We start from the raw sequence: 13,925 nt of genomic DNA on the forward strand, positions 1-13,925 counted from the left end.
AAGAGTCAGATACAACTGAATAACAAAAAGGTCGAAGATTCCTCCTTTTATCCTTTCTTGAAAATCGAGACAGTCAGTCTTAAATCCTTTTTGCCTTTCTCCATAATTCTTCCAAGTTAGCAAGCAGTGTCTCTGCAATCAAAGCTATGGGTTCTTTCAGTAGACTAGAATAAAATTCACTGGGGTCTGGTGACTTGAACTCTTTTGAAGGCAACTGAGTAATCTCTTAGCATCTCTGCCTTCATCTTGGATTTCAGTTTCCTGACAGCAACTTAGATTTTTTTCTTTTACTTTCTCATCTGGAGCTTGTTCTTGCTAGGAAACAACAGAAGCAAAACTGAAGTTCAATTCAGCCTCCTTGCCATTGTCTGTTATTACTGTCCAATCCACAGTGAGTTGCAATTCTGTTCCTTGTTGATTCATTATACTGCCATACTACCTCTGAACAATTTCTTTCTTGGATCCCTGGGATCTAATTAAACCAAAGATATACAAATATTGGCAACAACTTCTTGGAAATCAGGACTTAAGATTGAATCTTATGAGTCCAGGCCTATTGACTTTTCCATTATACAACACTACTCCTCAATATACTCAGTTAGCTTACATGATCCATAATCTTCATCACACAAATCTTTTGAGACATTTCTTATCATCAACAGAGCACTGTATTCTTCTTCTGTAGTAGACAGCAAGTCATATCAGAAAGAGTTGGTTAGTTATCCAATACATAATTATAAGTAATGGTGTGGACAAACTTGGACAGAATTTTATGTAAAGTCAGTTTATAATTAGAACTTGAAATCAATACACAGTTTACAGAATTTTTCTGGCTCACTCGGTCTATTGACTCACAAGATGGAGGGAACTGCTCAATTCTTTCTCCCTCTCTAATCTATAAATATTTCAGGGGATCAGCGGATTATCACAGTGGATCCAAATATACACTGCATTGGAATATTATTTTGAAAAGAAGTTTAAAACAACCACAATGAGTAAAAAAAAAAAGAAATATGGTGGTAAAGAATATTAATAGATTTACATACACAGGTAGGGGAGAGAAGATGGAGAAGAGAGGAAAAGAGAATGTGATTGTCAATTTTCTGGAGTACTTAAAAATTCTATCTTACATGCAACTCTTCTCTGATATTTTAAACTTTATCCTTTTATGAAATGAAATTGCTATCTCTCAGACACAGAGGGAGAAAGCACTTTGTGCCACTTAAAAAAAGGGAACTACCTAAATCCCAGGCATCGACAGCAGTAGTATTGACTAAAAAGACTTACATTAAGATAAAAATAATGGAGAACACTGCCTGAATAAAGACAGAATACTCCTATTTATAGGATCCTCAGCTACTTACATAGGATATTGAAAGAGATGCACTTGTGAATACTTGGTGCAAAGAAGGAAAGTTTTAATCAAATAAACTACATTTGAAGCATTGTTATTTACCTGTATGAACTGCTTTCTTCATCCGATTGAATAACAACACTAGTAACTATAGTAATAACAATAATGGTAATAGTAATAATAGTTGAAAAAGTAATAATAGTAACAACAACGATAATAACATATAACAATAATGATAAACAAGGTATAGTTCTGACCAAGTCACCTAAGCTTTCAGTGCTCCTAGGCATTTTTTTTTTTTTTTGCTTTTTGGAGGGCAATTGTGGTTAAGTGACTTGCCCAAGGTCACACAGTTATTTTTTGTGCTGTCTGAGGCCGGATCCGAACCCAGGTCCTCCTGACTTCAGGGCCAGTGCTCTATTCACTGCACCACCTACCCACTCCCTCTCCTAGGCATTTTTTTTATATTCTATTTTTTTTTTTTGCTTTTTTGGAGGGAAATTGGGGTTAAGTAACTTGCCCAAGGTCACACGGCTACTTTGTGTGTGTGTGTGTGTGTGTGTGTGTTAAGTGTCTAAGGGCGAATCCGAACTCAGGTCCTCCTGGCTCCAGGGCCGTCACTGTACTCACTGTGCCACCTAGCTGCAACCCTAGGCATTTTTAAAGCTGTAAATTGCAGAGACGGTGCTGATCAGAATTGAGAGGATTTCCTTATGTGGCCTTCCTTACACCAATGAAGTCACAGGTCCAAGAGGGGAAAATGAACATTTATCTAGTTGTTGTTGTTTTTATGTTTGAAAAGTAGTCAGGCAAGGTGGTGCACTCCTATAATGTTGGCCATTGGTGAGGCTGATACTAGCTGATAACTTGAACTCAGGAGTTCTTAGCTATAGTAAGGCTGAAACTGATTGGGTATCCACACCAAGTCAGGAATATCCTAAAAATGATATGGGGTGCCAAGCTGCTTAAAAAGGCCTGAACTATCCTAGATCAGAATTGGAGCAGGTCAAATTTTCCCTGCCAATCAGTAGTGGGATCAGGCCTCTGAATGGCCACTATAGCCTTGGAGAGATGGGGAAACTTAGACTCAAAACAAAACAAAAATATCAAAATGCTTAAACACATACAAACACACACAATTCTCTCATTTAAAGCTTACAACATCCCAATGAGATAAGATTATTAGTTACATTTTACAGATGAGGAAACTGAGACTCAGGGTCATATAGAAAGTATGAGAAGCAGGAATTGAACCCTCTTTCTCTGATTCCAAATCCAGTGTTTTTTCACCTGTAACACACTTCTGTGGCTTGAAAATTATCCAACTCAAGTCTGGACAACTTTCACTTGATATTCGAGAAGGATTGAGTCTTGCTCACTGCCAGCCCAGTGACTAAGAATCACTGACTTTCTCCACAGTGAGCTTGTCCTGTCTTTGCTTTTCTCCATTGTGAATATGTAGTTAGAATGGATCTTTTCTGTGCCTAGAATGAGTGAAATGTGCCCAAAACAGACAGATGATTTCATAAACTACTGGTCTCTTCAACTAGAATGTTTGGAATGACCTTGAAGAGGGTTCTTCTTAGATTAAAACTCCATATAAATAGAAGTCAACCAAAGCTGTGAATTTAGAGTAAAAAATAATGGAACAACATGTGGGCAGCCAGGTAGCACAAAGTCAGAATGACCTGGGGATGGAATCCGGGCTCAGATACTTAACACCACACCCAGACATAACTGGCCGTGTAACCTTGAGCAAGCTACTTAACCCCAGTTGCTTTAAGAAAAATAGTTTTGATTAGCCTGACAGTTCACTGCCAGACTGAGGTGTACTATAATTTTCAACTATAGAATATGTGATGCTTTCAGTATAGAAAGTATAGATGACTTTCAAAAACAACAAAAACTTCCTGGGAAATATTATACTATCCCTTTATAACAAAGACTGCCTTTTCTAAACCATTATAGAAGTAGGCTTAGAAATATAGAACTGAAAATTTAGTTCACCTCTGAGTGGAGAGTTAATTGAGCAAAACATGAATTGTTATTTTTATATGTACATTAATTACAAGCTCCTCCATTAGATTGTAAATTCCTTGAGGGCAGGGACTATATTTTCCCACTTTTAATATTTCCCATGATTCATACAATGGTCAGTCAACACATAGTAGATGTTTAATAAATGTTTATTGATTGATTGATTACATGCATTTATATAATAGTGTAAGATTTCAATTGGCTTCATAGAAGCATGAATTCATTCTCTTCTTTCAGGGATTCACAATATATCTGGAGTTAATTTTGCATGATTTGATAAAATATCTTCCCATCCCTTCTACTCTGCCCAAATGCTTTCAATCTGTATTTAAAAAGGCGGGGGGGGGGGGGACACATGGAGTCAAGATGGTGGAGTAGAAGCAGTTCCTCCACTGGCTTCCAGGTTCCACCTTCCCCAATTCATGTAAAAGGGGACTCCAAACAAACTTTGGAGCTACATAACCCACAAAATGACACAAAGAAGCTAACCTCCCACTGAGGACAGCCAGGCAGGCCAGCAGGAATCAGCCAACACAGCACTCTGGGAGGCGAGCCCAGCTCCACTCCGAGGTTTTAGCCCCAGGGCAGGCCTGATCAAACACTGGCTGGAGGGAGTCCAGATCACCAGCAGCCATGGTCCTTTCCAGATTTATCAACACATAGATGCAAAGGACAAAGTGAAAGGTCAGTGCAGTATGGACTTTGGGACCCAATAGTTGGGAGTGCCTCAGCTTTTGCTCCCAGGGTGAGAAGCCACTGAGGGCTGCAGTGCAGCCACCGCTGCCATGTGGCAGCTTCAGTTCCTGGCCTGCAGAGTGTAGGGGGATCAAGAGACCAGTCTAAGGGGTAATCACTCTTGCTTTAAGCTGCTTGAATCTGGATTGCAGTCTAGGGTAGAAATCCTGGGGTGTGTGTCCAGCTTGCCAGAGCATGTGGAGGCCTCAGCGAGGGCTTCCAACTAATACCTCAGGCAGCTGAGAAAACCCCAGCATTTGGGATGGAAGCTCCCCTGTCTGGTAGCAGAGTCTTACTGTGGCAAAAAGCCCAAAAGTCAAGTAATTGAGTGGCAACAAGCCCAGGCAAAGGAAACAAAGCAAACAGAAGAACCCAATATAAGACTCCTATTTTGGGGACAAAAAGGAGCAAAGCATGGAACAGGAGGAAGACAGTGAAGTCAGAACTCCTGCACCAAAAACATCAAAGGAAAATACGAGCTAGTTACAGGCCATAGAGGACCTTAAGAAGGAAACATGAGAAGTGGAGGAAAAATTGGGAAGAAAAATGAGAACAATGCAAGAAAGTTATGAAATGAGAGTCAACAGCCTGACTGAGGAAAATACCACCCTTAAAAAACAGACTGACTCAAATGGCAAAAGAGGCTCAAAAGCACAATGAGGAGAAGAATGCCTTAAAAAGCCGAATTTGCCAGATGGAAAAAGAATCTCAAAAGCTCACTGAGGAGAATCATTCCTTCAGAATTAGATTGGAGCAAATGGAAGCTAATGACTTTATGAGAAATCAAGATGCTATTAAACAGATCCAAACAAATGAAAGAATAGAAGGCAATGTGAAATATCTCACTGGAAAAACCACTGACCGGAAAAATAGATGCAGGAGAGGTAATTTAAAAATTATTGGACTACCTGAAAGCCATGATCAAAGAAAGAACCTAGAAATCATCCTCCAGGAAGTTCTCAAAGAAAACTGCCCTGATGTTTTAGAACCAGAGGGCAAAATAGAGGTTGAAAGAATCCACTGATCACCTCCTGAAAAAGATGCCAAAAAGAAAACTTCTAGTAATATTACAGCCAGGTTCCAAAATTCCCATATCAAGGAGAGAATATTACAAGCAGCCAGGAAGAAACAATTTGAAAATTGTGGAAACACAATCAGGATAACCCAGGATCTGGCAGCTTCTACACTGAGGGATTGAAGGGCTTGGAATATGATATTCTGAAGGGCAAAGGAGCTGGGATTAAAACCAAGAATCACCTACCCAGCAAAACTGAGTATCATGTTTCAGGGGAAAATATGGTCATTCGGTGGAATAGAGGACTTTCAAGCATTCTTCATGAAAAAACCAGAGTTGAATAGAAAATTTGACATTCAGATACAAGAAGCAAGAGAAGCATGAGAAGATAAACAGGGAAAAGAAACCATAAGAAACTTATCAAAGTGGACCTATTAACATTCCTACATGGAAAAATGATAATTGTAACTGATGAAACTTTTCTCAGTATGAATATATATGCCTATATCAGAGGATATACGGGCATATGAATACATATGTGAATGTGTGTGTATAGGTTTACAGGTAGACATAGAGGGCACAGGACCAATTTAATAGGAAGGGATGATACTTAAAAGGTGAAATTAAGAGGTGAGAGAGGAATATGATGAGAGGAGATGGGGAGAGACAGAATGCGGTAAACTATCTCATACTGAAGAGGCAAGGGAAAATGGTTAAAATGGAGGGGAAGAATAGGAAGGCAAAAGGCAATGGGTCAAGCTTATGCTCATTGAATTTGGCTTGGGGAGGGAATGAAACACACACTAAATAGGGTATCTCACCCTACAGGAGGGTAGGGGGGAAGAGGATGAGAGTGGGGATGATGGAATGGAGAGCAGGCTGGGGGAGAGGGAAGTTGGAAGCACCCACTTTTGAAAAGGGACAGGATCAAAGTAGAGAATAGAATAAGTGAGAGGTGGGATAGGAGGGAGGGAAATATAGCCAGTCTTTTACCATATATCAACTATGTTAATGTTTTGCATAAGCTATACATGTACAACCTATACTGAACTGCTTATCTTCCAACAGGTAACAAGGGAGGAAGGGAATGAATCTGGAATTCAAAGTTTTAAAATCAAATGTTTAAATATATATAAATATATATTATTAATAATACTATTTTACATGTAATTGGGAAATAAGAGATACAGGCACTGGGGCATAGAGATCCACCATGCCCTACTGGAAATGTCAAAGGGTGTATGAGAGAAGATATGGGAGAGAGCAGATTGGAGGAGGGGATATACTGTGCGACTCCTATTTTGGGGGCAGTGGGTAGGGGAAAAACAGGGAGAAAATGTGTAATTCAAAATCTGGTGGAAATGAATGATGTAAATCAAAAGTTAATAAAGCATTTCAAAAATGAAAAAAAATAATAAAAAAAATAAAAATGCGGGGTGGGGGGGCGTGGCAGGGGTGAGCAACTAGGTGGAGCAGTGAATAGAGAGAACACTAGCCCTGGAATGAGGAGGACCTGAGTTCAAATCTAGTCTCAGATACTTGACACATTTACTAGCTGTGTTACCTTGGGCAAGTCACTTAACCCCAATTACCTTTTCTTCACCCCCTCCAAAAAAAAGGAAAGTTCCTTCTGAGAGGTAGCTTAGCATGGTAGATAGAACATGAGACTTGGAGTCAGGGAGATGAGTTAGAATCTCATCTCCAACATTAGCTATGTGAACATGGGCAAATTACTTAGATTTTTTCAGTCTTGGTTTCTTTCTCTGTATGATGGAGGTCAGAGCAGCACCTACCTCACAGGGCTTTTGTGAAGACCAAATGAGATAATGCATGTAAAGGGATCTGCAAACTTTAAAGCACTGTGTAAATATTAGCTATTATTTGAAATCACTTTTATTTGAGAATTTAAAAAAAAATTTGTTTTTCCAGTAGAGTCATTTCTGGATATGCTCATTCTTGAATCATGTCTTGTAACAATAACAACAGACAGTTAACCAAACCAATCTGCCCTGTGACTCTGTTAGTCTCTAAAACATTCCACACTTGTCAAACCCTATGTTTCTATTGAGCCAGAGGAGGCATTTTAAAACATCTGTCCAACATTGGTCCTTTTGAAATACTATTTCACACAACATAGACTTCTGATATAGGGGAGAAAGTGCAATTAGAATATCTGATGAAGTAATTATGATGTATACTTGCAAAGCCTATGGGAGCCAACACTTTGAATTGAAATGGGGACTGTCTACTCAGTTTCTTTCCTTTTAAAAAAGAAAGTCTCTTCTCTGAGGGAATGAATCAATCCATCCTTTTCACTTAGCTAGAGATTATGCTAAGTATCATGGAGCTATTCCTTAGATCTTGTCTTCCAAAATACTGTAAACAAGCTTGACATTTGACATAGGTGTAAATGTATTGTTGAAAAATAACGGCTCCTAAAAGTCTAATCCTTTATGGCTGTGTCCCTATTCAAGCTGAGTCAGTCATCTTGGAACAGAATGTCCTCACCTCCCACAAACATGCCTAATACACTTCAGCTGGGCTGCTATCTTTCTTTGCCTAGGCAATAATAATAGCTCCTTTTCTCATCCTCTGCCTTAGCAACAGGTGAAGCAACAGGTGATCTTGTGAAAGCAGGAATTTGAACCGTGCCATGAAAAATCTTCCTGAATTAAGCAAGGCAGAACACTGGAATGGCTTCTTTGAAATGGATGTAGAAGAAAAAACAGAGGGTTGGAGGTGGACTTTGCTACTTTGAACTCTGATATTTGCCAGCTTTGTGATGTTGGGTCAGTAACTTCACTTGTTAGTTTCAATTTCCTCATCTGAAATATTAAGGGATTAGTCTAGATTACTTCTAGGTTTATTCTACGTCTAAATACATGTCCTGCCATCCAACAAATTAATTTATTTCAATAGACAAGAGTGCTGTGATAGAATGAGAAACAACCTGCAGTTTGAGAAGAAGGCAAGATGGTTCGATGGAAAGAACACCAAATTTAAAATCAGAGGGCATGAGTTCAAACCCCAGCTTTGCCATAGAATTCTAGTGTGACCTTGGTAAGTCCTGCAATGTCGCTGGGCCTCAGTTTCCTGATCTGTAAATTAAGCAGGTTGTAATAGGTGATTTTTTTCAGCACTAAATCTATGATTCTATGTCCTAAAGGACACCTTCAATTCTACCATATACCAGTTGTGTGACTTGAGGCAAGTTTGGTCATTTCTCTGGTTTTGTTTTATCATTTGTAAAATTAAGGGAATGGGCTACATGGCCTTGAATATGACCTTAAACCCAAGAAGTTGATTTTTTTCTTCATTTATTTATTTTCTTTTTTAATTTATGGAATAAAACAATCTTTGCATAACATTTAATAAAAGAACATGATTGCATATGAAACTGCAAATCTACTATTTACAACTTGTTATCCCTTTTAAATATATGATAAAGTTATCATGTAAATTTCTTTTTTTTCCTCCTTCCCTCCTCCTGCTTTAGAGATGTCTACCATTAGACACAAAATAGGGGGTGGGGTGTGTGTGTGTGTGTGTGTGTGTGTGTGTATGTAAACTTATTATACCTACACTTCCATTTATCAGTTCTTTCTCTTGATAGAGATGGTGTCTTTCTTCATATGTCCTTTACACTGAATTTGGGTATTTACAATGCTCAAAATTAGTTATTTGTTCAAAGTTGTTCTCAAAAGTTTTAGTTGTTACCATATACAATATTCTTATGGCTCTTCTCATTTCATTCTTTATATTTCATGCAAATCTTTCCATGTTGTTCTAAGATCATTGAGCTCATCATTTCTTATATCTTCTCCACAACTTGTTAATCCATTTTCCCAGTTGATGGGCATCCCTTCAATTTCTGGTTCTCTGCCACCACAAAGAGAGTCATCTGTAACATAGAGGAAGGACTGAATTTGTAGTCAGAAGGCCTGAAAGGAAAGTGTCACTCTGACTAGTTGCATGTACTTGGACAAGTCCCTTCCCGAAACCTGGCCTGTGGTTTCCTTTTCTGTAAAATGGAAGTCATGGTTAATGGCTGTTCTTCTGGGGTTGTTGGCAGAGTAAAAGGTAATAATGCATCTGAAGTGCTTTGTAAATGGTAAAGCTATTAATAATGGGCGTAAACTATAGCATTAAAGACTATGGGATACATTTTGTTGTGTGAAGGGAATTGTGCACAGCTATAAAGTTGATGTAGTTTAATCATTATGGTGTATTCAATCTAGTCTGCACATTGAATAGCTCATTCCTGCTGTCTTAGCTTTTAGCCATTAGCATTAATTAATGATATATCTAAGCAAAGAATCATCTTTCACAACCCATATTCCGATATTTAATGGAGGTTGAATTTGCACATTTTAATTCAAGATGTATTTGTTTATTAGGCCCTCCTCCAAATCCCCCCAAGCACAAATCAATGTGCTAGGAGCTAAGGGAGATGGAAATTAGGACCACATTATTCTTCTGCTCTAGGACCTTCAGCAGCTCCCTGTTGCCTCTGGTCTTCACACTCCTTCATTGTGCACAAGCTTCTGTACATGCCTGTAATGTGCTCCCTCCTTCCCTCATCCTCTTAGAACCACATCTCCCTTCAAAACTCAATTTAAACATTAGTTTCTACATAAGGATTTTCCAGATTCTCTCATCTTTGCGTGTGTATGTATATATGTATGTATATGCATGTATATATACATACACAGAGATATGTATAATACATATATGTATGTGTGTGGCAATTATTTATATATACACATACAAGTATATATATATATATATATGTGTGTGTGTGTGTGTGTGTGTGTGTGTGTGTGTGTGTGTGTGTGTATACTTATATCTGTCCAGGTTTCATTAGGTAGAAAGCAAGTTCTTTGTGGGCAGGGGCCATTTCTGTGTTTGTATACTCATCAACTAATTTAGTAGCAACCAGACAGCAAGTACCTCATAAATTATTGAGTGAGTGGGATAATACACACACACACATGCACACATATGCATGCATATATACATACACACATATGTATACACATACATATGCATATGTACACTGTGATGGCAAGCACAGAAGTAGTTCACACCTCATGTCAGCTGTGGAATTAACACCTTGTTTCAGTTCAAGTTTCTTTTGAGCCTTGTATCAAGTCCCTTAAGAAACAGAACGTGTGAACCCCACAGTTTGTGAACCCTTGAACTCATGAATTCTTGCAACAGGAAGGGGAGGAGCTAATGATCATATATAAGGAGAGGCTCAGGCTAGAGACAGCAAAAGTGAGAAGAGGACTCTCGTGGTGGCAGAGTCAAGAAGGAGAAAACTTGTGGTATCCTGGCACCCTGTTCGTCTGTTCTGTCTGTGTTGATGTTTGTTTGTGATACTTTGTACAGAAGCCCTGGAACCTTACTGGAAGCCCTGAAAGAGGATTTTCTGGTTGTATGTTTACAGAAGTCCTGGAAGAGGGTTTTGGAGGTCCTGGGAATTTAATGATGATTTGTGCTGACCTCTTGGACCTTGTTTGTGGGTCTGTGTTGATTTCTATGTTGATAATTTGTGTTGAGTTCTCAGACCTTGTTGGTGGGTCTGAGTTGATTTCACAGGCAGATAGTGAATTGATGATGGTGCTAGCAATATGTATGGATATTATCGTGGCTCTGTCAAGCTTTGTTTTCCCAGAAACAGGAACTGTGAAGGACTTGAGGTGAACTGGACACTATGAACTTCAATGTGGAATGGGACCTGGACTAAGAATTGGACAAGGAGCTGGACAAGGAACCGGGAGATACCTGCCTTTGAACTCAGGTGACAGTTGGAGCTGGGACTATGGAAGAGGAACCATGGAAGCTGAGAGCCAGCCTCAAGTCAAGCTGAAAGAAGACTTTACTTGGATACTGTGTACTGACTGAGAAGATTATAATTTACTGTGACCTATTGGTGGATGACCTTTGACTTTTGTACTTTGTAATTGAATTAAGGATTTTGTGATTGAATAATTGAATGTACTTTGTTTAAAACTATGTGGCTATTTTAGTGATAAGTTGCTGAGTTGTGACATGGTGAATGCTGTATTTTGATTTTCCATGATAAGTTGTAACACTGTGAATGCTGTGTTTTGATTTTCTATGAATGTTTTGTTCTGATTTATTATTGAACAGAGAGTTCACTATACTGTGTAATCAGAATCTTAAAAGCTGTTCACAACAGCAGTCATCTGGAAAGCTGCTCATGCTTGGCTTTACATACACATATGTATATGCATATACACATGTGTGTATCCTTTGGTCATTTAGCCCCCTTTACAATCGAGCTTTGACTTATTTTTCCAGATTCAGTTCTTGCTACTCCCATTTATACAAACTACCTTCTTACAAAACTATCTTACCTACTGTTTCTCATGTATGACATCCCATCTCCCAACTTCACTCATTCACAGAGGCTGTGCCTCATGCCTGGAATACCCTCCTTTCTTACCTTTATCTCTTTGACTCCATTTCTCCATCCAAAGCAGGGCTCAAGAACCTACTTGCTTTTCTGATTCCTCCATTTATCACTTTGTATACATTTTGTATTTGCTTATCTGTATTTGTGTTTTCTTCCAAATGGAATGCAAGAAACTTGAGAGAACTTTGTTGAATTGAGGTGAAATATAATTTGAACTCTAGAGATTCAATAGAAAGTCAATTGACCTGGATCAAAAGCCTGTTTTAAGGACAACACCATATCAAATGACATGAGGTTGTACTCATCGGACAAAAATAATTTTGACTTGACCAAGTGTTCCCTCACCCAGATCACAGGGGCTATAAAACTCCAGTTGATCAAAGGGTAAAAGAGTCCACAGCAAAAGGCTTGGTTTCTTGAAGCAGCCTTATATCTTCTGTTAGTTGTTTCAAGTTAAAGGTTTTCCACATTAGGAGGCTCTATTTCTTCACCTCAGGATTTGAACTATGTCCATTTGCCTTTGCTTGGAAACAAAGATGGAACATTAACTCTTGGTTATGTAGTAATGTCCTAAATTCAGTCTTCTAGAGCAGTGCTGGCTATGTTTCCTCCTCAGGATCCTAGCAGTTCCTTAGAGGGTTGGAGAATATGTCTTCTCTAATGTTATTGAGTTGAGCTGCCATTATAGGGTATGTTCCCTACAGTGTTGGCTGTCATTAATTAGTATCCCCATCCCATTTAATTTACTTAAAAGACATGGAAAATAGACATACAAATTCCCTCCCCTCCCCTCCCCCCCAAACACTGGAGGGGCAGAGAAGTGTTTTCTCTTAAGTGACCTTGGTCCCTGGCAAGAGAATGCTTAGACACTAGAATTTCTGCATGGCATTTACCTCCTCTGAATTCACTTCTAAATGTGTAAGGGATGCTGCATGTTTTGAGTGTTTATCCTTGATACTGGGAGAGTGGACCAGGCAAGTCACTGAGAACTGGCTTCATTTTTTAGCTTGTTGCTTCTGGCACATTTCAGCATGGACTCTGGATTCTGGACATCTGGTGGCTGGTTCTCCCGACCTTTAAAGGATCCCAAGGTCACAGCCATCTTCAATTCATCTAAAAGCCCAAACAACTGCAGGTTCATGCACTCAGAAACCAGATTGTGAGGCAGAAAAAGGTCTGAGGGTCTTTCTTGCCATTGAAGTCTTAGTCCTTGACTCCTCTTTTGAACTCTTTCAATGCTTCAGAGCTCCAGCTCAAATCAACAATTTGACTCCTCACCTTATGGTAGCCATGGAAATTCAATTATCATGACTTTCTGAAAGCAATCTTCCATCCTCTTCCACATAAAGGATTGCAACACAGTTGTATTTCCCTGCTCATGGAGATACACTAGCAAATGAATGTGAGAGAAATCAGAAGGAAAACTTAGAATAATACCTGAATTCAATGGCTCATGGATGTAAACTTCCAGTCCCATTTCATCAATGGCCTACTGGACATTTCCACCTAGGTGTTCTAGTAGATATTTCAAAGTCAATATGTCAAAAAAGGATCTCACATTTCTGTCAAACTTGTTCCTACTCTGATCTTCTGTATTTCCACTATTCTTCCATATTTCCATCATTTTTTTTCCCATTTTGGAGGGCAATTGGGGTTAAATGACTTGCCCAAAGCCACATGGCTAGTGTGTCAAATGTTTGAGGTCGGATTTGAACTCAGGTCCTCCTGACCCCAGGGCCAGTGCTCTATTGAATGTGCCGCCTAACAGCCCCTATTTCCATCATTCTTAAACTCACCAAGTCTGCAACCTAGGAAGTCACACTCAATTCTCCATTCTTAATTTTCTCCTATATTTCGAGAGTTGCCAAGCATTGCCCATTCTATCACATCTTTCCCATTCTTCCTACTTATAGTCTCTGCCCTAATTTTAATCTGTATCATTTCTCATTTTAAAGGAAGCTAAGGATTTCAAGAGGTGAGAAAGGACAGATATTCCTAGCACAGCATTTGCATGGGCTCAGAAGGGAAGAATTTAATGTTGTGTATGAGGACCTCCTTTTCCAGTTTTATTTAATATCGTCTCCTATGCCAAATCAGACTGCTGACTGTAAGCTATATAATGACTTTCCATGCCTTTTGTCCATTCTTCTTGTTACAGGCTGTTCTCTACTCCCAAAATATTCTCTTCCTCCTCTTAGAATGCCTAGCTTTGCCAAAACACACCTTAAGTGCCACTTCCTACCAGAGCTATTTCATAATTTCCCTAGAGGTATTTCTCTCTCTTCCTCTCTCTCTGGCTAGCTGTCTCTCTCTCTCTCTCTCTCTCTCTCTCTCTCTCTCTC

This window comes from Petaurus breviceps, unplaced genomic scaffold (genome assembly GCF_028583685.1).
Source record: "Petaurus breviceps papuanus isolate PSGF00001 unplaced genomic scaffold, PetGlider_PUasm1.0 173, whole genome shotgun sequence".
Taxonomy (NCBI): Eukaryota; Metazoa; Chordata; class Mammalia; order Diprotodontia; family Petauridae; genus Petaurus; species Petaurus breviceps.